A 24,406-nucleotide genomic window follows, 5' to 3' on the forward strand; every position below is an offset into this window, starting at 1 on the left:
AGAACTTATAACTATCCTCTGTCATTAGCGGTGAATTACTTTACGGAGTAGAGAGAAAAGCTGACAGAGAGCATCTGGGTGCCTTTTCTTCCCTAGAGAGTGGTCACAAAGAAGGAGAGCCTCCAGGGAAATATGACGGGGCCAAAATGTACGGGATCTGGTCAATGTCGTGGTAGGCAGGACGAACTCAAGGGGACCTGCCTCCATGGCTCCCAGACCAGAAGTGGCTGGAGGAGGGAGGCTGGGGGCTGCGGGCCTGTCCCTCCTTCCAGAGAGACCTGCCTTCTCCCCAGAAGGGTATTTGCTTCATTCACTTCCTTTTATTTATTGATTTTTTAGTTTTTACCTGATGCCTGAGACAGGACCTTTCTTCTAATTCTTTTTACTAAATGACCAGGGACATTTAAAAAAAAAAAAAGGAAAAAGAAGAAAAGAAAGTTAGAGAAAGAAAAGAAGATAGAAAAACTAGAAAAGGCAAGCAGAACATTCATGTGAACGTAGCATGTTTGCGGGGGCACAGACATATCTTGGAAAGTGATCCTTTGGAAGAGACCTTTGGTGCCAAATAGTTGAGCAGTTGCCAGTCATTTACGACGCCTTCTTTATCATTTCCCTTCCGATGGGGCAGATCAAGACAAATCCACATTCCTTCCCCTCCGTCTGGGGCCGGCTCTTAGCCTGTGTCAGCTGCTGGTTTGCTGAGGCTCCTGGGTTTGAGAGAACCCGCCTGGCAGCTCCATGTTTGTTTGCAGCAGCGCTTGTGCAGATGGGATGTCATCTGGGAGCCATGGCAGCAGGGACACAACAAACAAAAGCAACCCTACTTCCAGGGTGAACAGTGAGGTTTTCCTAGTTCCCCTGCACTGTTTATGGAGTGGCTGAGTGGCTGTATAGCCCCAGTCCCCCAAAGCAAGAGAGTGGGCAGCTGCTGCAGATCCTTCTGAAGAGCTTACAATAAAATAATTCAGGCTGAGCTTGACCATGGGACCATTAATGTCTCCTGCTGCCTTTTGGTGGTAACTGTCCCACTATATATACCTTCTAATATTTTCTTTCTTTCTCATACTTCCTTCCTTACCTTTCTTTCTTCCTTCCTTCCTTCCTTCCTTCCTTCCTTCCTTCCTTCCTTCCTTCCTTCCTTCCTTCTTCTCTCTTTCCTCTTTCCTTCCTTCCTTTCTTCCTTCTTTCCTTCTTGTCTTTCTATATTTCTTTTAAAAGAAATATTGAAAGATAGATTGATAAGTGCTAGATCCTGGGAGTATACCAATTATATAACAGGAGGAGGATGTGGTCCCCACCTTTGGGGAGCTCAGAGCTGAGTTGGAGAAATAGACAGACAAACACAGGTTGCCTTCAGTGTGGTACATAATCTGAAGGGCTGTGGGAAAGAGAAGAATGAATTCCTAATCAACCGAGGGCCTTCAGAGAAGGTGCTACCGACTGAGCCGGGCTCTGAAATGCTGGTTAACCAAACACAGGAGCCGTGGATAGATGTCTTCCTGGGGAGAAGTACAGCAGGGGCAGACGGGGGGATTTGAGAAAGCACAAGGCTATCTGAGGAATGCCCTGGCAGCTCAGGTGGAAGGCGCATGCGGTCCAGCGTGAGAGATGGGGCTGTAGACCCCGCAGGAGCGAGAGCATGCAGCGGTGTGCAGACAAACCGAAGGATTTTAGACAGATGATCCAACCCGCATTTCAGAAAGATCCCACATCCAGCAGCATGGAGAAAGATGGAAGGGAGGAGAGGAGGGCTGAAAGAGAAAGGCCATGTGCAGACTTCTGTTACTTCACCAGCAGACGCGCTCCAGGAGGAGGGTGTGAGTGTCCAGCGCTGACCGCAGCAATAGCTCTCAAGTTAATTAGCACACGAGAAGGGGAGTGTCAGCTCTCTTCACAATTAAATTCTGATCCATTTTCTCTTATATGAAGAGGAGCTATAATGCCCATCTCATTCAGTTCTTCAAATTTGCTCAATTTAACTCTCATTTATCTAATTTATGCCGAGCACTTTGAGAGACACGGGGATATTGAGATAAAATGGTTCATACTCTCTGCTTTCATGACCTAATAATTAATGGTTATTTTTGATACTAAAATATAGCAATCAATAACTTAGCCCTTTCCATCATTGCCCCCATTGTATAATTCCTTTTTATCTGCAACATCAGATTACAGGGAAATTAAAGAAAATTAAGGAGTTCGCTGAATGCTTTGTGGATGAAGTGAGCAGTGGAAACACCTGTGATTTCTCCTGAGTCCATGGTCACGGGGAAGAAGGCTAATGAGGGCCAGCCTGCATGCTTAGTGAGAAAGGCCTGTGCTTGGTGTGTGCTTGCTGCCGGCCAATAGTCTGGTCCGGATGCAACTCCGGGCTTGGGCAGAGAGTGACACTGGCCTAGCTTGCCGCCCTGTACAGCTGGGGGAGGCACAGGCTCTACAGTGGGCATGGGATACCCAGGTAGGCACCCCAAAGTGACCCTTCAAAAAAAGGTGGCCCCAAAGAATTCTGGTGGATTGTCCTCTGTTACTTTGCCGTCCAAGCCCACAGGCTCCAAGCTTGAGAGAATGCTCTGTTCACAAGCTCTTCCCCTCCGTCTGCTGAACACGCATTCATTTTCTAACGATTTTGCTGTATGACCTCCCCTGAAGCCAAAAAGAAAACCACTAAATCATTTGGTACATCTCTTTTGTGATTTGCAATATGGTGTATATTATAAAGCGGTATGCAACCTACGTAATAAACTGATATGTACTGTCTGTCCTGTATTGTGTAGTGTGTATTACATGTTACACAATGTGAGATAGCACCATGTGCTGTCATTCTGTGTTTCCCTGGCTGGGTTGCCCCGAAACCAGGAGCTACTTGACTGCGGGGCTGTGGCTTTATTCATCATCGTCTCCTTAGGACTTCGAAGCTTCTGGTAATTAGTAGGAACTCAGGGAGTGTTTTTGATAATGGAAGGAAAGGAACAGAAAGGAAAGGGTGAAAGAAAGGAGGCAAAAGAGGAAGGAAACGAAGGAAATAATTATCTTGCAAAAAAGCCCAACACCCTAGTCTTCTTTCTAAAATGGACTCGCGAGCTCACTAATGCAGGCGGCCTCTGTTGAGGGGCTCTGGCAGTTTCCTAATTCAACATTGAGAAACAGAGGGAAGATGCCAATTCCCTGGCTTCACACCTTCTTAAAGAAGGCCTAGACTAGATTCCCTGAATTTGCTTAATCACACTGGATAGGAGTGAGCTAAGGAAGGCAAATAATAACTGTATGTAAAGATAAGAGTCATTATTCAAGTGTGTACAAGATAAGGTGTCTCAGGAAGAGAGAGGGGGGAACAGTAGTAAATTCTGCCCAGAAAGACCAGGCCGGGAGGACTGTTGGAGACGGGGTGTCAGCGCTGCGCAGGAGCGTAGCCTGGGCGAGCAGAGAATTTCAGGGCAGGATTCGCTGGAGCGAATCAGAGCGTCCGGCATAAGGGTCCTGTTTCCCAGCTGAGCAGCGGTGGGAAGAGATTGGATACTTCCAGCAGCAGCTACACGTGTGAAGATGGCACCAGTGTCGATGGGAGTTTTGATTCATAAACTGAGAGCTCTAAGTCCAGCTTGCTCATTTCAGTTGGAAAAACTGAGAAACAAGAAAAAAGAAAAAAAAAGGCTTGCTAAAATCCATTCGCAGCTACACAGAGACAGGGCCTGTATTGAAAACCTGAATCAAGATTCCTTTAAATCATCAGCCCTGGCTGGTTGGCTCAGTGGTAGAGCGTCGGCCTGGCGTGCAGAAGTCCCGGTTCGATTCCGGCCAGGGCACACAGGAGAAGCGCCCATCTGCTTCTCCACCCCCCCCCCCCCCTCTCCTTCCTCTCTGTTTCTCTCTTCCCCTCCCACAGCCGAGGCTCCATTGGAGCAAAGATGGCCCGGGCACTGGGGATGGCTCCTTGGCCTCTGCCCCAGGCGCTAGAGTGGCTCTGGTCGTGGCAGAGTGATGCCCCGGAGGGGCAGAGCATCGCCCCCTGGTGGGCAGAGTGTCGCCCCTGGTGGGCGTGCCAGGTGGATCTCGGTCGGGCGCATGCGGGAGTCTGTCTGTCTCTCCCCGTTTCCAGCTTCAGAAAAATAAATTTAAAAAAAAAATATTCCTTTAAATCAGCAAGAGGGTAACAACTGGGTTCAATAGAAAAAGACCCTCCCCTCATCCCATCCAAACTAGTGGGTTGGTACACCTGCCCTCTATAGATGCTGCTTTCTACACTGCATGGCCTCACCCTAAAATAAATTTATTAACAGCAAAAGCCAATGTAGCTAAGCTCTTAGAAGAAAGACCCAAAGTTCTGGTGTGGGATACAGACTGAAGAAGACAGTGCCTGAGTGTGTATACCCTGCCTCTGCTGCTTGCCACGTCCTGTTACAAATTCATTGCTCTTTCTCCACCTCAGCTGTAACATGGGAATGTCCACCCATAACTCAGAGACCTGCAGAAAGTCCATGAAATACTGTATGAAGAAAACTAGACAGTTCCTAGATGGAGTGGTCTGTATGACAGTGCCCCCAAACGTACAACCTAGTCCCCTGGTTGGCAAACCGCGGCCCGCAAGCCACATGCGGCTCTCTGGCCCCTTGAGTGTGGCTCTTCCACAAGATACCACGTGCGGGCGCTACCTCGGTAAGGAAGGTACCTACCTGTATAGTTTACGTTTAAAACATTTGGCTCTCAAAAGAAATTGCAAGCGTCATACTGTTGATATTTGGCTCTGTTGACGAATGAGTTTGCTGACCACTGCCCTAGTCCAATTATCCGGAGCCTGGGAATGTGACCTTGCCTGGAAAAAGAGTCTCTGCAGACGTGATTAAGGGAAGGACCCTGAGACGAAGAGAGGTTATCCAGGTGGGTCCTAAATCTGGTGCCAAAAGTCCTGTTATAAGAGACACACGGGGAAGAGGAGAGAGAAATATGAACACAGAGGCGGACAGTACAATGATCCGGCCATGCGCTGATATCTGGAGCCACCAGACACTGAAAGAGACAGGAACAAAATCTCCCCTAGAGTCTCTGAAGGGAGGTGGCCCTGATGACACCCTGATTTTACACCCCAGTCCCTCACCACTGCGAGAGAGTACGTTTCTGTTATTTTAAGCCACGTGTGTGGTAATTAGGGCAACCACAGGAATCTAATACAGTCACTAGACACTAGAGAATAGTAAGTGCTCAGAAACTATTTAAATACTCATCCCCATCTGCCAGGAAGGTCATTTTGAAAGCACAACTGATGCCTTTATTCATTCCTTTCCTTTTGCTTTTTCTTCAGCTGAGTGGGAAGAGGATGAGTCTATGAGATTTTGCTCCATGAGCTCAGTTCTAAGCCCCGGTCTGAGCTCTGATATGCCTCTAGCTAGGAACAAGTGGCAAAAAAATAAGACTGAAATCTTTGTGAAAAACTCACCAAAAATGGGAGGCTGAGGAGAGGAGGATGGAAAAATCAGCATCAACATGACTTCCTTAACTGAACTCTAATATAAGGGAGACTATGGGTGTTTCCACACACTTTTTTCTATAGGACCTTTGCCCAGAGGTTGACATGGTAGAAAGAGCTCTAGGCTGTCCTAGACTCAGCCACAAACTCAAAGTATAATTATTGTTCAGAACACTTTCCTTCCAAGCTTCAAGAGTGTTTTTTGTTTGTTTGTTTGTTTTTTGTAGATGAAATAAATATTTTATGCCATAAAATTTCAGTGGGGAAAATAAAGAGGCAACAAGATTCAGTCTACTCCAAATTGCATCTGGCTAATTTCCCTCTACCAACCAACCCATCTTCAGTCATAAAACTAGAAAGTAATTCACTCAGTTACAGGGGTACTTTTGTTATTGTGCTTTCTAGCACCTTACACTCTGGGTGACAGAATTGTACCCATTCCTCTGGCATCCAAGGCCACGCACAGTCTCCTAATACATTTCTTTACAAACATTGTGCTTCAGTCTCACTGAATGACTTCTCACTGCCACTGCTCTCCTGGGCAGAAGCCGGACTCTTCAGAGGCACCCCAAACACAAAACAGCGAGTAGCACCAAAGACCCTGACCGAGGTCGGTCCTCACTTTTGCCCACGCTCCCTGTGCATCCCAAGGAACCCCAGGCCATCTTCACTGCCAGGAAACAGAAGAGATGCTGTGGGTAGGAAATTTAAGATTTCAGTCACAAATTATTCAGTAAGTAGAATTCTTTATGGTGATTTCCCATTTCATCCTTCAAATCTGATCAATGTGTATCATGAAATGTTAGAGTAACATGAAAATTATAAGACATCTCATTTTGTCAGTGTGGAAGACCAAGGCCTAGAGACAAAAGAGATGCCCAGTCACACGTCATGAGTCAATACCAGGGGAGGAACTGAACCTTAAAACATCTTGAGCCATATATCCCGCAGTCTTTTCGGCAGTATAACTGTTCAGTGTCCTGGTGGTGGGGAGCTTTGGTGAAATTGGGTGTGTATAGAGGAGGCAGGGGAGGTCCTAAAGTTGTATAATCAGTCCAGCCAACCAGTGTTCTCTCTACCCTTTGGGACTAAGGGTGAAGAATAGAAAGGTATGAATTACTACTTAGCTGAGTTCCATTAACATGGTTTTCAAATGGGGGTGTGGGGGCAGGGGGGAGGTTTTGCTCCCCAGAGAATAGTTGACAGTGTCTGGAGACATTTTTGATTATCATAAGATGGAGGGTGGGGAAGGGTTGAGGGCTACTGGTATCTAGTGAGTAGAGGCCAGGAATACTGTCAACATTCTACAAGGCACAGGATAGTTCCCCACAACAAAGAATTTTTTAGCCCAAATGTCAATATTTCCAAGGCCTATGTGGAAAGGCAAAGAATGCAATGACCAGTGATGACATATAGGTATAAGCTCTGTGTTCGAATTATAATGAGCATCAATCTGGGTTCCCAAAGAGCTGATTCTTAACATTGTTTCTTTGGGCCTGTGAGCTACCCCAGAATCCAGTTGCAAGAGCCAGCCAATAAACATTTTTTTTTTTTTTTTTTTTGGCATTTGCTGATTTGAGTTAGGTTTTTGTCACTTGTAGTGGAAAGAGTTCCAACTAATAAACTCACGTTTATGGAGCACTTGAGAGTTAGCTAAGTGTTTTTACATTTGTGGTCTCACAAAAACCTGTGCTGTGTCGGGAGAAGGGATGTGGGGCCTCAAGTCACTGACATGTGTGAAAAATGAAACCCACAGTCACTCAGACTAAATGACCATCCGAACACCACCGTTAGGATGTTGAATGCTGCAGAACCTCCCCAGAGGAAAGAGCTGGACATTCTTGGAGTCAGAATAGCACAATCAGAGGTAATATAATTAAAATAATAGAATGATCCTTACCACGGACAGAGCGCTTACCATGTGCTGAGCTCTAGTCTAAGTGCTTTGCCCATATTAACTCGTAAATTCTCGCCACAGATGTATGAGAACAGGTACAATTATTTTTCTCTATTTTACAGGTGAGGAGATCCAGGTATCTGAGTAAATTCCCGAGGTTCTCTAGATAATAAGTAACAGTATCAGGGTTCAAACCCAGAATCCTCACGCTCAACCATTGTACCTTATTGAGTTACAGAGAGGTTATAAAACTTGACCCTAAGCCTCCCCACACATAGCTAGGAAGGGGAGGAACCAGGATCCAAATCCTGGTCTAACCGGCTTGAAGGTCTTCATTCTGAACTGGAACCCAATACTCACTCTCCTTCCAGGCAGAGGCCTGGGATGCCAGGATTTAAACCCAGACTTCATATTCCAGGACTGGTACTCACGTCTTCTCATATACCCATTTAATGCATATTTAATGCACACTTACTACATGTTAAGCCCCCCTGAAAATGTTTTTAGAGTGAGGAATAGGGATGATGCACATTGCGACTTACTGAATTATAAATGTATTTTCATCCTTTAAGAAAATGAGATTCATATGCAAACACAGCTTTGGGGATTTAAGAGCTTGGGAAGGGAGAGCCATCTGCATTTTATTAGGGAAAGACAAGAAATCTCCCCTCATAAACCTCAGAAGCCAAGTTGAAAAATAGGCTAGTTCACAGTTTGTAGCAAAAATTGGACCCGTCACAGCAAAATCCAGGAGCACATGAGGTCAGGATGGTGACTGTTTGCTTCATGGCTTACTCATAGTAAATGAGGGACGGTGTTTCTGTCCCCCTTTCTGTCCTGACATTGGAAAAAAAGATCTTTGGGTCAAAAGCAGATGGCTTTTATAGAGATGAAAAAATTACATATAATTCTTGTGACAGAAAAAGACAATATTTAAGGGTGAAATGAATTTCAAAATCTTTGGAAATAGGATATGGGAGGAATAAATATAAAATAAAGATTATTTCAAAGTTCTCCCAAATTTCAAAATCCTTTCTGGATCACCTTTATTTCCCAAGACTTCTGAAGTTTTTTATGTCTATTCTCAGCAGGAATGTCTCCACCTGTGGGACTTACACATTGTAATCTCCCAGGTTGATACCAAGAAGGAGCAGGAAGGATATCGCACATGGACATGTGAAGCTCACGGGCTACAGGGTGGGGATCTTCCAAGGCTTGAGTTGACCAACAGAAGGAGAACCTTGACTCAGAAAGGAGCATTTGTCGAAAGGAAAAATTTATAGTTAATGTAAAGAAGGGGTTAATGGAAAGAGTTTGGCAAAAGCCACACCTTGAGTTCCTTGGGCAAATTAATCTTTTTCTGAAAACTACATGCATCATTCTCTCATTCTCAAGTGAAATGAGGAAGTTGAGGTTCATGGGATTAAGTCATTTGCCCAAAGGCAAACCCCTAGTCATTGGTAGAGCTGAGAGGACGGGCTTTTTGCATCCGCAAGGATGCAAATCAAGGAACACCAAGTTCATTGATTCTAACACTGAGGATATTGTCTTCCCCCAAAGTGGCAACTGCCATTCTGGTGTTCCCCATTCTGTGACTGGCAGCAAAGTTGTCAGAGCTGGACATCTGGGATGTCTCATCTTCTGTTTCAGTCAACCACATCCCCTGTCCAAACTCTCCTTGAGACCTCCTAGTAGTCCTCACGTGCCCACCTAGAGTCCTGCTCATGCCTCCCTTATGGGCTCTCCCTGTCATCTTGCTCCCTCCTTCATGCAGCCACTAGAACAGATGAACCTGTCACTGTCCCACTCAGAGTCCCAGCACATACCCACATCGTCCGTACACAGCAGGAGTCGGGAACCTATGGCTCGTGAGCCAGATGTGGCTCTTTTGATGGCTGCATCTGGCTCGCAGACAAATCTTTAATAAAGAATATAATAATGTTAAAAATATAAAACATTCTCATGTATTACAATCCATTCATTTCCTACCACTCATGTTAATGATTGCAGGTGGCTGGAACCAATCACAGCTGTCCTCCAGGACAACACCAAATTTTTATTGCATAATGCCTAATGTACATGGGTCGTTGTATGGGTTTCACGGAATTACATTTTAAAATATGTGGCATTCATGGCTCTCTCAGCCAAAAAGTTTCCCAATCCCTGATCCACAGGCTAAACCGCAGGTTTCCTGGCTGAGCACACAAGACCCTCTTCCTTCTGGCCTGCCTCACCTCCTCTCTCCTCTCTGCTGCTCTCTCCAAGCTCGCTCTCTGCCCCCTTAGCTCCCAGAATCCCACATTGCTCGTGGTCTCCCCTCAGGCACCACGATGCTTCTCACCTCTTCCTTTCTCCACCGGCCTGCGCTGCCTCCCCCTCTTTCTCCACATGGTCCGCTCCATCTCATCTTTGAAGTCTCAGCTCAGTCATCCTTTCTATTGTGTGTGGGCCAGAAAGTTTTCCCTGAAGCTTTCTGAACCTCAGCTTGAGGGTCCAATACTTGCCCGTGCTTCTCATTATGATTACCATATTGATTATCTTGATCTCCATGGATCTGCTGGCTCCTGAGAGGCAGTGAGGATCCTGCTCTAGGCTAACCACTTCTCACAGAACAGATCCATGGTGAGATTCCACCATCCCCTTTACGTAAATCTGCAATGCATCCGTGGGTGAAGTCTTCCCTGTGTGACGCAAACTGTAGCAAGTTGTGTTCTACGTGAATGGAAAAAAAATGAAAATATCATAACAGTCACACTTCAGCCTCTAGCTCCTACTTTAAATGTATCTTTCCTAAAGTCCTTTAGAAGAAACAAAAGAATTGCCAAAGATGACTCTCCCTGGTTCTTGCATTTTCCTGAATCTCTTTGCCTGTCACTCCTTAAGTAAGAGCTTTTATATATAAAACTCAAATCCATTTTACCAAGATCATTTTTTACTCTTGCTGATTTTGACTTTCTATTACAGGGGTCGGGAACCTTTTGGCTGAGAGAGCCATGAATGCCACATATTTTAAAATGTAATTCCGTGAGAGCCATACAACAACCCATGTACCTTATGCATTATCCAGTAAAAATTTGGTGTTGTCCCGGAGGACAGCTGTGATTGGCTCCAGCCACCCACAACCATGAACATGAGTGGTATGAAATGAATGGATTGTAATACAGGAGAATATTTTATATTTTTAACACTATTATTTTTTTAATTTATTTATTAAATTTAATGCAGTGACATTGATAAATCATGGTACATATGTTGAGAGAAAACATCTCCAGATTATTTTGACATTTGATTGTACTGTATACCCCTTCCCCAAAGTCAAATTGTCTTCTGTTACCTTCTATCTGGTTTTCTTTGAGCCCCTCCCCTCACCCAACCCCTCTCTCCTTCCTCGCCCCATCCCCCTCCCCCCACCCCCTCACCCTCGTTGCCATCACATTCTTGTTCATGTCTCTGAGTCTCATTTTTATGTCCCATCTAAGTATGGATTCATATAGTTCTTAGTTTTTTTCTGATTTACTTAGTTCACTCCGTATAATGTTATCAAGGTCCATCCATGTTATTGTAAATGATCCGATGTCATCATTTCTTATGGCTGAGTAGTATTCCATAGTATATATGTACCAAAGCTTTTTAATCCACTCGTCCTCTGACTGACACTTGGGCTGTTTCCAGATCTTCGCTATTGTGAACAATGCTGCCATAAACATGGTGGTGCATTTCTTCTTTTCATACAGTGCTATGGTGTTCTTGGGGTATATTCCTAACATTGGGATAGCTGGGTCAAAAGGCAGTTTGATTTTTAATTTTTTGAGGAATCTCCATACTGTTTTCCACAGTGGCTGCACCAGTCTGCATTCTCACCAGCAGTGCAGGAGGGTTCCCTTTTCTCCACATCCTCGCCAGCACTTATTCTGTGTTGTTTTGTTGATGAGCGCCATTCTGACTGGTGTGAGGTGATATCTCATTCTGGTTTTAATTTACATTTCTCTAATGATTAGTAATGTTGAGCATTTTTTCATATGCCTATTGGCCATCTGTATATCCTCTTTGGAGAAGTGTCTATTCGTTTCTTTTGCCCATTTTTGGATTGGATTGTTTGTCTTCCTGGTATTAAGTTTTACAAGTTCTTTATAAATTTTGGTTATTAACCCCTTATCAGACGTATTGTCAAATATGTTCTCCCATTGTGTAGTTTGTCTTTTTATTCTGTTCTTGTTGTCTTTAGCTGTGCAAAAGCTTTTTAGTTTGATATAGTCCCATTTGTTTATCCTGTCTTTTATTGCACTTCCCCATGGAGTTAAATCAGCAAATATATTGCTCCGAGAGATGTCAGAGAGCTTACTGCCTATGTTTTCTTCTAATATGCCTATAGTTTTAAGGCTTACATTTAAGTCTTTTATCCATTTTGAGTTTATTTTTGTGAGTGGTGTAAGCTGGTGATCTAGTTTCATTTTTTTGCAGGTAGCTGTCCAGTTTTCCCAACACCATTTGTTAAAGAGGCTGTCTTTACTCCATTGTATTTTCTTACCTCCTTTGTCAAATATCAGTTGTCCATAGAACTGTGGGTTTATTTCTGGGTTCTCTGTTCTGTTCCATTGATCTATATGCCTGTTCTTATGCCAGTACCAGGCTGTTTTGAGTACAATGGCCTTGTAGTATAACTTGATATCAGGAAGTGTGATACCTCCCTCTTTATTCTTCTTTTTTAAGATTGCTGAGGCTATTCGTGTTCTTTTTTGGTTCCATATACATTTTTGGAATATGTGATCTATATTTTTGAAGTATGTCATTGGTATTTTAATTGGTATTGCATTGAATTTATAGATTGCTTTGGGTAATATAGACATTTTAATGATGCTTATTTTTCCTAACCATGAGCACGGTATATGCTTCCACTTGTTTGTATCTTCCTTGATTTCTTTTATCAATGCTTTGTAATTTTCCGAGTACAAGTCTTTAGTCTCCTTGGTTAAGTTTACTCCTAGGTACTTTATTTTTTTGATTGTAATTGTGAAGGGGATTGTTTCCTTAATTTCTCTTTCTGACTGTCCATTGTTTGCGTATAAAAATGCCTCTGATTTCTGAGTATTGAATTCAGCAAAGGATATAAAATCACTTTGCTGAATTCATTTATCAGGTCCAGTAGTTTTTTGACTGAGACTTTAGGGTTTTCTATATACAATATCATATCATCTGCAAATAATGATAGTTTTACTTCTTCTTTTCCAACTTGAATGCCTTTTATTTGTTCTTCTTGTCTGATTGCTGTGGCTAGGACTTCCAGGACTATGTTAAATAAGAGTGGTGAAAGGGGGCACCCCTGCCTTGTTCCTGATGTTAAGGGTATTGCTTTTAATTTTTGCCCATTGAGTATGATGTTGGCTGTGGGTTTCTCATAGATGGCTTTTATCATGTTGAGGTGTGTTCCCTGTATTCCCACTTTGCTGAGAGTTTTGATCATGAAAGGGTGCTGGATTTTATCAAATGCTTTTTCTGCATCTATTGAAATTATCATATGGTTTTTCTCCTTCTTTTTGTTTATGTGATGAATCACATTGATTGATTTACGAATATTGTACCAGCCTTGCCTCCCCAGAATAAATCCCACTTGATCATGGTGTATGATTTTTTCCATATATTGTTGGATCTGGTTTGCTAATATTTTGTTGAGGATTTTAGCATCTATATTCTTCAGAGATATTGGCCCATAATTTTTTTTCTTTGTGTTGTCTTTGCCTGGTTTTGGAATCAGAATTATGCTCGCCTCATAAAAGGAGCTTGGAAGTCTTTCTTCCTCTTGAATTTTTTGAAATAGTTTGAGAAGGATAGGAGTTAGTTCTTCTTTGAATATTTGGTAAAATTCAGTTGTGAAGCCATCAGGCCCCGGACTTTTCTTTGTTGGGAGTTTTTTGATAACTGTTTCGATCTCATTTAGTATAATCGGTCTGTCTAGGTTTTCTGATTCTTCCAGATTGATTTTTGGAAGATTGTATATTTCAAGGAATTTGTCCATTTCATCTAGGTTGTCTAGTTTTTTGGCATACAGTTCTTTATAGTATTTTCTTACAATATTTTGTATTTCTGTTGTGTCAGTTGTTATTTCTCCACTCTCATTTCTAATTTTATTTATTTGAGTCCTCTCTCTCTTTTTCTTGGTGAGTCTACTTAAAGGTTCATCAATCTTGTTTACCTTTTCAAAGAACCAGCTCCTAGTTTCATTGATCCTCTGTATTGTTTCTTTAACCTCTATGTCATTTATTTCTGCTCTGATTTTTATTATTTCCTTCCTTCTACTACATTTGGGCTTTACTTGCTGTTCTTTTTCTAGTTCTTTTAGATGCAGATTTAAGTTGTTTATTTGAGCTTTCTCTAGCTTCTTAAAGTGTGCCTGTAGTGCTATGAACTTCCCTCAGTACTGCTTTTGCTGTGTCCCATAAATATTGAGTTGTTGTATGCTCATTGTCATTCGTTTCTAGGAATTTTTTAATTTCTTCTTTTATCTCATTCTTAATCCATTCGTTATTTAACAACCTGCTATTTAGTTTCCATGTGTTTGAGAATTTTTGAGCTTTTCTGTTGTGGTTCATTTCTAGTTTCATGCTGTTGTGATTGGAGAAAGTGCTTGATATGATTTCAATCTTCTTAAATTTGTAGAGAGCACTTTTGTGCCCTAACATGTGGTCTATCCTAGAGAATGTACCATGAGCACTTGAAAAGAATGTATATTCTGCTGCTTTAGGGTGAAAGGTTCTGAAGATATCTATTAAATCGAGTTGATCTAGTGTGTCCAATAAGTCTGCTGTTCCTTTGTTGATTTTCTTTCTTGAGGATCTATCTAGTGATGTTAGTGGAGTATTGAAATCCCCTACTATTATAGTATTGCTGTTGATCTCACCCTTTAAATCCACCAAAGTCTGCTTTATATATTTAGGTGCTCCTATATTAGGTGCATAGATATTTATAATAGTTATATCTTCCTGTTGGATTACTCCCTTTATCATTATGTAGTGGCCTTCTTTATCTCTTACTATATCCTTTGTTTTAAAGTCCAATTTGTCTGATATAAGTATTGCTACCCCAGCTTTCTTTTCATTTCCATTTGCATGAAATGTTTTTCTCCATCCTTTTACCTTCAATCTATGTGTATCTTTTGTTCTAAGCTGTGTCTCTTGTAGACAGCATATGTATGGGTCCTGTTTTCTTATCCATGCAGCTACCCTATGTCTTTTGATTGGATCATTTAAACCATTTACATTTAAGGTTATTATTGATATGTAGTTGTTTATTGCCATTTTATTCTTTAAAACTGTAGTCCTTTTTTGCTATATTCTTTTCCCACTTTGATCGGTTTACAACAGGCCCCTTAACATTTCCTGCAGCATTGGTTTGGTTGTAATGAATTCCTTGAGTTGTTTTTTGTCTGGGAAGCTTTTCATTTCTCCTTTAATTTTAAACGATAGCCTTGCTGGATAAAGTAGTCTTGGTTGTAGGTTCTTGTTCTGCATTACTTTGAATATTTCTTGCCATTCCCTTCTGGCCTCAAGTGTTTCTGTTGAGAAGTCGGATGTCATCCTTATGGGGGCTCCTTTGTAGGTGATAACTTTTTTTTCTCTTGCAGCTTTTAATATTTTCTCTTTATCGCTTAGCTTTGGTATTTTAATTATGATGTGTCTTGGGGTAGGTTTCTTTGGGTTTCTCTGTAATGGAGTCCTCTGGGCTTCTTGAACTTGTGAGAGTTTCTCCTGCATTAATTTAGGGAAGTTTTCAGCTATGATATGATTGAACAAAGTCTCTATCCCTTGTTCTTTTTCTTCTTCTTCAGGAACCCCGATGATGCGGATGTTATTTCTCTTCATGTTGTCACAGAGCTCTCTAAGGGTTTCCTCAGACTTTTTGAGTCTCTTTTCTTTTTTCTTCTCGGCTTTCATGCCTTCATTCCAGTTGTCCTCCAACTCGCTGATTTGATCCTCAGCTCTATCTATCCTGTTTTTAATTCCTTCCATTGTGGTCTTTATTTCTGATATTGTATTTGTCATCTCCGTCTGATTCTTTTTTATACTTGCTATTTCTTTATTTCAGTGTTCATAATGACCATCCATTGTTGTTCTAAGATCCCTAAGCATCCTTACAATCATTATTTTGAACTCCGCATCTAGAAGTTTGATTATTTCCACATCACTCAGTTCATCTCCTGAAGGTATCTCTTGTGGTTTCATTTGGATTGCACTTTTTTGTCTTCTCATTGTGTTTGGGTGTTTTATTTATAGAGTTGGTTGAGTCTAGGCTTGGTGTTGTCTGCCTCCAGTTTTCAGTTGTGTTATTTCTAGGTCTTCTTGGGTTAGTATCAGCTACTATTTGTAATCCACTTTTAGATTTGGGCAGCTTTGAAGTCTTGATTTGTTTGTTTTCTTAACAGGTGATAGTCTTGTTTATTGATCTCAGCAGGGGGCTTCCTTGAAAGTGTATCCAGGAATGCGATGGTTGTAACCTGAGACTCTGAAGTCCTCTTCAGCCAACTAATCTCTCTGTGGGCAGGGTGTTTTCTCAGCTTCAGTAGGGGGAGGTGTATCTCAGATCTCCATGGAGACCTGAGTTACTGCCCCTCCTCCCCACTTCTTGTTTTCAGCTGTGTCTTGTTGCGCTGATTGGAGCTGGAGAGATGTCTGAGATCTCTGATCCGGAAGCAATTCAGTACTGTTTTATGGAAGGTTCAGTCCCTCCCCCAGCTACGGCCGCCTCCAGAATGGATGAGTCAGCTTTTTTAGTTCATTTCCTGCATTCCTTAGCCCCTCACAGTCTGTCTCTCTCCCTGTCCTTCCCACTTGGGAGATAAGCTGGTCTTTTCAACACACCTCGCTCCCTGGTCGCCAGGCAAGTGGCTGTGAGCAGTATTTTCTGCTCTTTTCCCTTGGGTGAGATCCCCTCTGGGCTCTCAGCCTCCCCCCCTCTCCGTTCCTGTAAGCAGAGGAGATTCAGGCATTCCCTACCAGGTTTGTTGTGGCTTCTTCTTTGCTCCTTGGTTTTTGAGAGCTGTTCTTGTAGTCCAGAGTTGGTTTTTCATGCTGATTTTTCCTATATTGATTTGTATTCCAGTTTGGTGGTGAGAGCCTACTCCACCATCTTCTCTTTGTAACATTATTATTTTTTTTATTAAAGATTTGACTGCGAGCCAGATGCAGCCATCAAAAGAGCCACATCTGGCTCGCGAGCCATAGGTTCTCAACCCCTGTTCTATTACCTAAGAAGTAAAATGCAAAACTTTTTAGTCAGCCATTCAAGGATCTGTATAGTGGCACTCAGACTGCCTTTATAGTCCTGTGACCTGCCATTCTTTTCAGGAATACCCCAACTTCTTCCAGCCCTTGCTCCCTCCATCTTCTCTCTATTTTCCTCTTACACACACACAAATCACAGATGTGTGCAGAGATGAAACAGAGAGGGGACATCAGTCCACACTCAGAACTCATCTGATGACATCACTCCCGTCTTCCTAGAAGAACAGAGAAATAATTCTCCTCCGCAGAGCACTGCAGGGATTATTCTCCTAAATCCTTTCTCATTATAAAATCCACTCCAAAGCTCAGGGCAGACTTAGGTAATGCTTGGTCCCCCTCCCCCATCTGTGTACACAAACAACACACACTCTCACTTAGGCGAAGAGAATTGGGGTTTATCTCGGCCTGTGGTGTCCACACACAGGCAGCACTCAGCTTATGTTCTTTAATAGTCTTAGAAACCTACAGAAGTAGATGTTAGTCCTCTGTTAAAGTGGAAGAAACGATCTCAGAGGAATTAAGTAGCTGAAGTTTGCCAAGTTAGAGTCAGGATTTAAATAGGAGAACTTGAATCCAAAACAGATTCTGTTTCTCCTCTTCACCGTGATATTGCAGGTATGTGAAGCTTTAGTGGCCAAAAGTTCACCGTCACTATTGTAACAGGGTTTTTTTTTACATAGTAAGATCCTAGGAGGAGAGCAGAAAAGTTAGAAAGAGAGATTCAGGGACTGCCATCCACCCTCAGAATTAAGAAATGGGCAAAAGCAATGGAAAATGATGAAGAAAAAAATTGAGTGTGGAGGTGGGAAGTGTCTGGATATGGCATTGTCGCCCCAAGGGAAGAGGTGGTGACACGTGGGAGGGTGCAGTCTGGAGGGACAGGGTGTGGCTGCACGCAGCAGGGGTTTGGCAGAGTGGTCTGAGGAGCACCAGGCTCTGTAGTAAATGGCTACGTGTCCAAGCATCTGAGCTGCAGGGGCATCTGGCCCAGAAGATGTTCTTGGAACCAGGGACTGCCGAAGGAGGCACAAATAAGGGAAAGCTAAAATCAATCATGGGCTCCATGCGTCCGAGCTCACAGGAATGCTTTGACTTTGGAGGCACATTCCATATTGGCACCGGGATTTTCCAGAGGTCCTATCCCAAACTGCAATTTCTTACTTGAGAGCTATTGGGAGTCCTGGTAGAAATGAGTTACAAAATAGGGAGATTATTTCCCACATGACTCCGGAGGCCAGCTCTGCTCAGCCTCTCCACCAGCAGAGTCTGTGTCAGCTCCTTCGCCAGTGTCTCTCGGCCTCGAGCCTCCTATTCCCAGCCACTCTCTTAGGACGCTACCGCCGGGACCCCGCAAGCAACATTTCCCGGACTGCTTGCTGGCGGGCTTCCCATGAGGTCCCTCAACAGGAGGAGCTGACAGATCAGAAGGTGGCAAGATGAGGACTCTCTTCCTAGCCCCAGATCCTGGCAGACATCTTCCGGAAGCAAGACAGCTGTGCTTGCACCTCCAGCAGCCCAGGACCCGCTGAACAATGCCTATGTAGAGGTCTCAGCTCTAGCTGACCCACCTGGTCTCACTTAACCGTTCAGTTCACATTCTCAGAGTGCTGGCACTGGCCACGGGGTACCCTCTCTGTGGTCTAAGTACCCAGCCTTGGGGCACCTCCCAGATGTCTAAGCACTGGCCACAGGGTGCCTCCCCCAGAGGTTGAAGCACCAGTTGTAATACACCCCCCACACACAGAAGTATGCAAATCAGCCATACAGAACTCTCCTAGTTTCCAAGTTCTCTTAATACTACCTTCTCATTTTTGTTCTCCCTGCCAGAGGGATAGTAGCTACTTCCTGCCGTTACTAATGTCTGGATTACTTAGCATCCCCATTTGTTGGTCCAACTGTTAAACACACGTGTCATCAATTTCCTATATTAAATCCCCTCTCTTTGAAACTCCTGACATCCTTTCCATTTTCCTGGCTGGAACCCAGTGGGTACAGAGGGCATCCATGTCTTTAAATGTCATTCTATCAAATCTCCCACAAGGACAATTACATAAAAATAAATTTAACTTCTTTGAAAAGGAAACAGCTTTGTCACGTCATCACCATCTCTATCAATAAGAAGAGAATGCCCATTGGCCCTGTAGCTACAAGAGTTCTGCTGATTCATTCACCCTTGAACAAAGTTGTTCTGAACCCCAGCAATTTACCAGATAAGGATGTTTTAGGCTCTAGGGACACAATTTAGAATAAGTTGTGTCACTAGAGACACAGGGAGCCTATCAGGTACAACGCTATGGGGCAATATCGACAAGACTCTAGCGACCAGAGGCTAAGTGAAGATGATGGAGAAAGCCTGTGAACTGTTTAGGAAGGTCCCTGCTTCTCTGAGCCTCGAAGGCTGTATCAATCTTGTAATTGTTGTTGTTTTCCCCTGAAAAGGAGCAGAAAGCAATGTTGGATAACTGAATCTGAAAAAGCGTATGTCAGAAGTATAAGACTAAGTTCTGGGGGCAGGAAAGGAGGAGGGTAAGGAATGAAAATGGAGTAGCTAGAAGCCAGGCAGCTCCAGGTGGTGTTGTTGGCTGAAATCGTCTGATATCTGGGCCCAGAACCACTGATGGAATCAAAGAATCCTTGTGTTCCACTCATTCCCCTGGAGAAGTCTGGGTGGCCTGTAGGTCAATGTCCATTCCATCACTGCTCTGGGTGAGATGAAGGACCCAGTCCGGCATCTCTGTCCACAGTAGGGGAGAGGAAATCCCCAAAGGGAAATGCAAGGAGGGGGAACAGAGAATAACTAAACTGAAAGAGGATGGGGGTGCCAAGACAGAAAGGTGCTGGCTGCGAAGAGGGGTAGGAGCCTTCTAGTTGGACAAGAGGAGATGTTTGAACCAGGCAGGAAGAGCAGCAGGGACAAGGGTATGGTGGTGAGAAAGACGCAATAGGGAACATAAATAACCCTGAGAAGTGAGACTGCCAACATTCACAGGGACCAGAGATGGTGGTCACATGCACAGCACTGAAGAGCCCAGTTTGTAGGCTATAATGTCCAGGAGGGACCACCAGATGGATTTCAGCCAGCCCCTTACCTCTTAACATTGTTGCAAATATGCATTTTTGCCTGTGTGTGTGCGCGCGCGTGTGCGTGCGTGTGTTTGTGTGTGTATAATGAAGCATGTAACTCCTTGAAAACTTGACATGAAAATTTTCGGTGGAATGAAAGGGGCAGGGCCGGATTGGAGTGAGCTAAGGAGAATATGGGTGCGAGTAGGTGGGAATAGGAGGAGAAAATGCTGTATGATTAAGTTCTAAATGATTGGCACAACTCCAGGTTGGATAGGAGTGCAGGAAGGGCAAGTTTGTTGGAAGCACTAAATAGAGGATGTGACACTAAAGGGAGTGTGAACAATGTATTCCTTGTCACAGGAAAAGAGCTGTCCATGTCCTTTCTGTTTGTCAGACATGGGAGCAGGCCAGCTTCAAGTGCAGACCAATGACTTTGTAAAAATCTTCCAAAAATAAATTATAAGTCCCCATAAACTCCCTAGACTTTAGACTCCTTCAGGACAACAGCCCTGTTTTATTCATTGCTGTATCCCAAATGTCTCATTTCAAGAAGACACACAAAGCAGCCTTTGGAATAAGTTAACTAATTGAGCGGGCTGATAAACTTACAAAAGATTGCTTGTAGTAGTTTGATTATTATTTTTAACGACCCAAACAATACACAGTATGAAGACACGTGTCTTTAAACAAATGTGGGGTGCTTTGATGGCCGTTCTGCAACTGTCATCTACTGAATATTACTGTGGGTAGCTGTCCATGAACTTGACCTGGCTTTCAAATGACAAGATTACAAGACCGGAGGGGACTCTTGAGATAAGATTATACCCTATGTCCCTACATAGCTGATCCACTCAGTTAAGGACTCAGCAAGCCGGTGCTCAAAAATGTGAAGTGACCTTCTCAGTCACGAGAAGAGTTTACAGCAAGACTAGGTCCTCCGGTTGGGTATCCTCCCTTCCCCCAGGGCTTCTGACAGCTGTCCCCATCAAGGCTGGGACAGGGAGGGGGACCATTTGTAACCACCCAGGGGCCAGAGCCTGTGGAAGCCGAGCCAGGCCCTGTGAACGGGACGCAGGAGAGCGCCCAATGGGGCAGAGGCGTCCGCCCAGAGATCGGTTCACGCACAGCGGCTCAGCTTCTATCTGTCCTGGAATGTGGCACTTTCATCTGCCCAGATCATTCTGGCTGCCATCGCTCCCTGATCCCGGTGCCGTTAGCTTCAAGGATGCTCAGAGAGGGTGGTGGGTGACTCAGCAAGGCTGGGCAGGGAGTCAAGGAGCAGAAGGAACTGACTAACCCGGCGGGTACCGGCTGCGACTGGCGGTGACTGCCTACGGAGATGGGTCGCCAGCCCTGCCAGCTGCCTCCCTGCTAGGGGGAAAGAACCTGGCACCAGGGCTCTCGGAGTTTTACCCCATCCGTCCCCTTTTCTTCAAAAAGCAAATCATCGCCAGCCTGCCACGAATACCCCTCTGCTTCCTTCTCCTGTTGAACTATTTGCAGAATAGGGTTGTTGCCAGAAAACACGGCTGAGGGTCAGATGTGGGGCATCTCAGGGAGGGCAGCATTTCAGCCCTGGGGCTGAGCCAGGTGATGACCCGGGCTCCGTCCTCCACTTCCTCAGAGGGGACCTGGAGCCAGCCTCTGGCTCTTCTTGGCTTCTGAGACTAGACTCCTTCCTATCTGAGGGCCAGAGGGAAACTTCACTGGAGGATGGCTAATAAAATTACTGGGGTATGTCTGCAGCAAGTCCCCCCGGTGTTGAGTGTAGGTGTTGGGAAGAAGGAAAAACAGTGAGTTAGGACAGAGGACCTCTTCTGGCTTCTAGTTAGGCCAAGTCATTGTTCTCTCTGAACCGTGCTTCCCACACCCATTTAGTGGACCCACCATTTCCTCCTAGTGAGGGCTCTAGTGAGAATAAGAGGAGGACACTTACAGGAAACATCAACACTGAGCAAGCACTCGGCTAACAGTCCTGGAGACACGGTGATTCACGAGCAGAACTATGTATTTGGTCTCATCCCCATTTTTGGCACAGATCTCTTAAAACCCTGAGGATTTCCTAAATGGTGAGAACAGAAAGGTGCCTTTTGTTATGTTAGTGAGGTGACTTGGAAAGCACCTAAGGATGGGGCGGGTTGCCAGGAGAAGCAGCCATGGAGGTCAGAGGGCTGGGACTTTCAGTCTCACCCTGCTGACCTCCTGGGGCGGGAGAGGGGCTGAACATTGAGGTTAATTGCTGATGGTGGGTGGTTGAGCCAATCATGCCTCCGTAATGTAGCCTCCAGGAAATCCTAAAAAGGACAGAGTTCAAAGCGCCTCCGGGCAGGTGAGCACCTGCAGAGGCGGGGAGAGTAGCTCACAGAGAGAGGGTGCGAGCTCCCTGCCCTTTCCCCAGCCTTGCTCCGTGCATCTCTTCCATCTGGCTGTCCCTGAGTTGTACATCTTTTTATAATAATCCAGTTATCTAATAAGTAAACTGTTACTCTGAATTCTGTGACCCCCCCCCCATAACAAATTAAGTGAACCTGAGGCGGGAAACTCTGACTTATATCTTGCCCGTTGGTCTAAAGCAGGGGTCTCAAACTCAACTCAGCATGTGGGCCGCAGAGCAAGATCACAGCCGTTTGGCCGGCCGCACTAGGTCTACAAAAGGCAACTGTTACGCAACACTTTTCTCACTGCAGTTGAAAACAAAAAAAAAATCAGTACAACAAGCACAATCGTACATGCAGTTTACTCAGTGTCACAAAACGACCAGAAACTGTAGTTCGCATCACAACTGCTGTTAACTAAGCTAATATCTAGCTAGGATGCTAGAGAAATAAAAAATACAAGTAGGCCCCTAGGCTTACTTAATTTTATCCAAAATATTTTGAACTTCGTGGATTAGTCTGCGGGCTGCACAAAATTGTTCGGCGGGCCGCATGCAGCCCACGGGCCGCGAGTTTGAGACCCCTGGTCTAAAGTATAGGTGATACCCTGGATTTGCAATTGACCTCTGAAGTCCAAGGACGGGGTCTTGGGATCCTCCAAGCTGTAGCTCCTCCATCGAAAGCTCAGGTGACAACCCAGGCTTGCAACTAGCATCTGAAGGAAGGGTGGTTTTATAGGAATGAACACTTAAGCTGTGGAATCCGATGTTACCTCTACGTGAATAGTGTCCAGATTGAGTTGAATTCTCAGTCACCCCGCTGGTGTCTGAGAATTGCTTGGAGTATTGTGGGCAGCGCTTCCCCACACACACACACACACACATACCACATGCATTGAAATTGGCTCCAGAAACCCAAAATAGTTTCCCATTCTCACCCATGAGTGAATTAACCCAGAGGATAACAGTAACTATCCTAGGAAGCACCTCGTATTTTTAGTGAAGAAATAAAGAATTTATTCTGAGTTTTAAAAATTATTGAAATGTTCAAAACTAAGCTTAGCACGAGGAATGTGGCGATGGGGTTAAAGGTTTTGCCCACAAGAGCATAGTCAAGGGGACAGAATGACAAAACGTCAGTGTCATGAGTACTTTGTTTCTAAAAGTAACAACTGCTAAGGGAACACAGATAAGGGTCACCTAGCACACCTTCCAGGGACAGGGAAGGCTTCCTGGAGGAAATGATGTCTAAGTGAGGGATTTAGGGATACATAGAAATTAAACATGTGAAAGGTGGAAAAGGGTGATGAGAAATGTTCATTCATTCGTTCAACGGACAAATCCTGAGTCCCTAATGTGTTACGAAAACCATCATAAAAACAGAGGGTACAGCACGTAGCATGACAAAGAAGATCTTTCATCTCCTGGAGTCAATCTTCCAGCTGGTGGGTCGATACTAAATAATTCACAAGACGTCAGGGCACCCATGACATGCAGAAGACAAAGCAGAAAGCGGTGCAAAGGAGATCTGTTAGCCTTGGTGGTCATGGAAGAGCCCTCCAGGGGGGCTCTATTTCAGTGGGTACCTGCGAGAGGAGAAGCAGCCAGCCAGGCAAGCATGCGGACCACTAATGTGCACGTGGGGAGAAGTGCTCATGCCAACGTCTTACCTTCAGAGCAAGCCTGGCACACTCTAGGCACAGAAAGACGGCGATCTTCGCTGTCGCAGGGACCACAAAGAGAACATGGAACGAAAGAGGAGCCGCAGGGTCAGCTCTTATAAAACTGCATAGGGGACGGGAAGAGGTCTGATTATATTCTAAGTGGGACAGGAGGCCATTGGAGATTTTAAGCAGGGAAGACTTGTGATTTGATTTACATAGTTAAACATCACTCTACTTCTTGTAAGAGCACAAAAAGCAATAAATGCAAAGGCTCCAGGTGAGAGAGGGCATATCTATGTGAAAAAGACAAAGAAGAAGGAAAGAAAACCACCCTGTCCAGTGGAAGGAGGCTGTAGCCAAGGATGGTGGTCCTGGGGAGGTTGGCTAGGACCCCACGTTCCAGGGTCTTGGGTGCTGTGACAAGGATTTGGACTTTAACCCAATGCAATGGATGCTGTGGAAGGATTTACAGAGGGAAGTTGGCTTTCTGTGTTAGAAACACAGCTGTGACAGGGATGGCGCCTGAGCCCAGATGTGGCTGAGAGTCTTCCTCCCTCAGCGTCAGCATTCCGGTTGTGTGGGTAATGTGTGTGCTGTAGGAGAGCCTGAGTGTGCAGAGGAGCTCAGCGTGTTCCGGGTGTGTGGGTGATGTGTGTGCTGTAGGAGAGC

Source organism: Saccopteryx leptura, chromosome 2 (genome assembly GCF_036850995.1).
Source record: "Saccopteryx leptura isolate mSacLep1 chromosome 2, mSacLep1_pri_phased_curated, whole genome shotgun sequence".
Classification (NCBI taxonomy): Eukaryota; Metazoa; Chordata; class Mammalia; order Chiroptera; family Emballonuridae; genus Saccopteryx; species Saccopteryx leptura.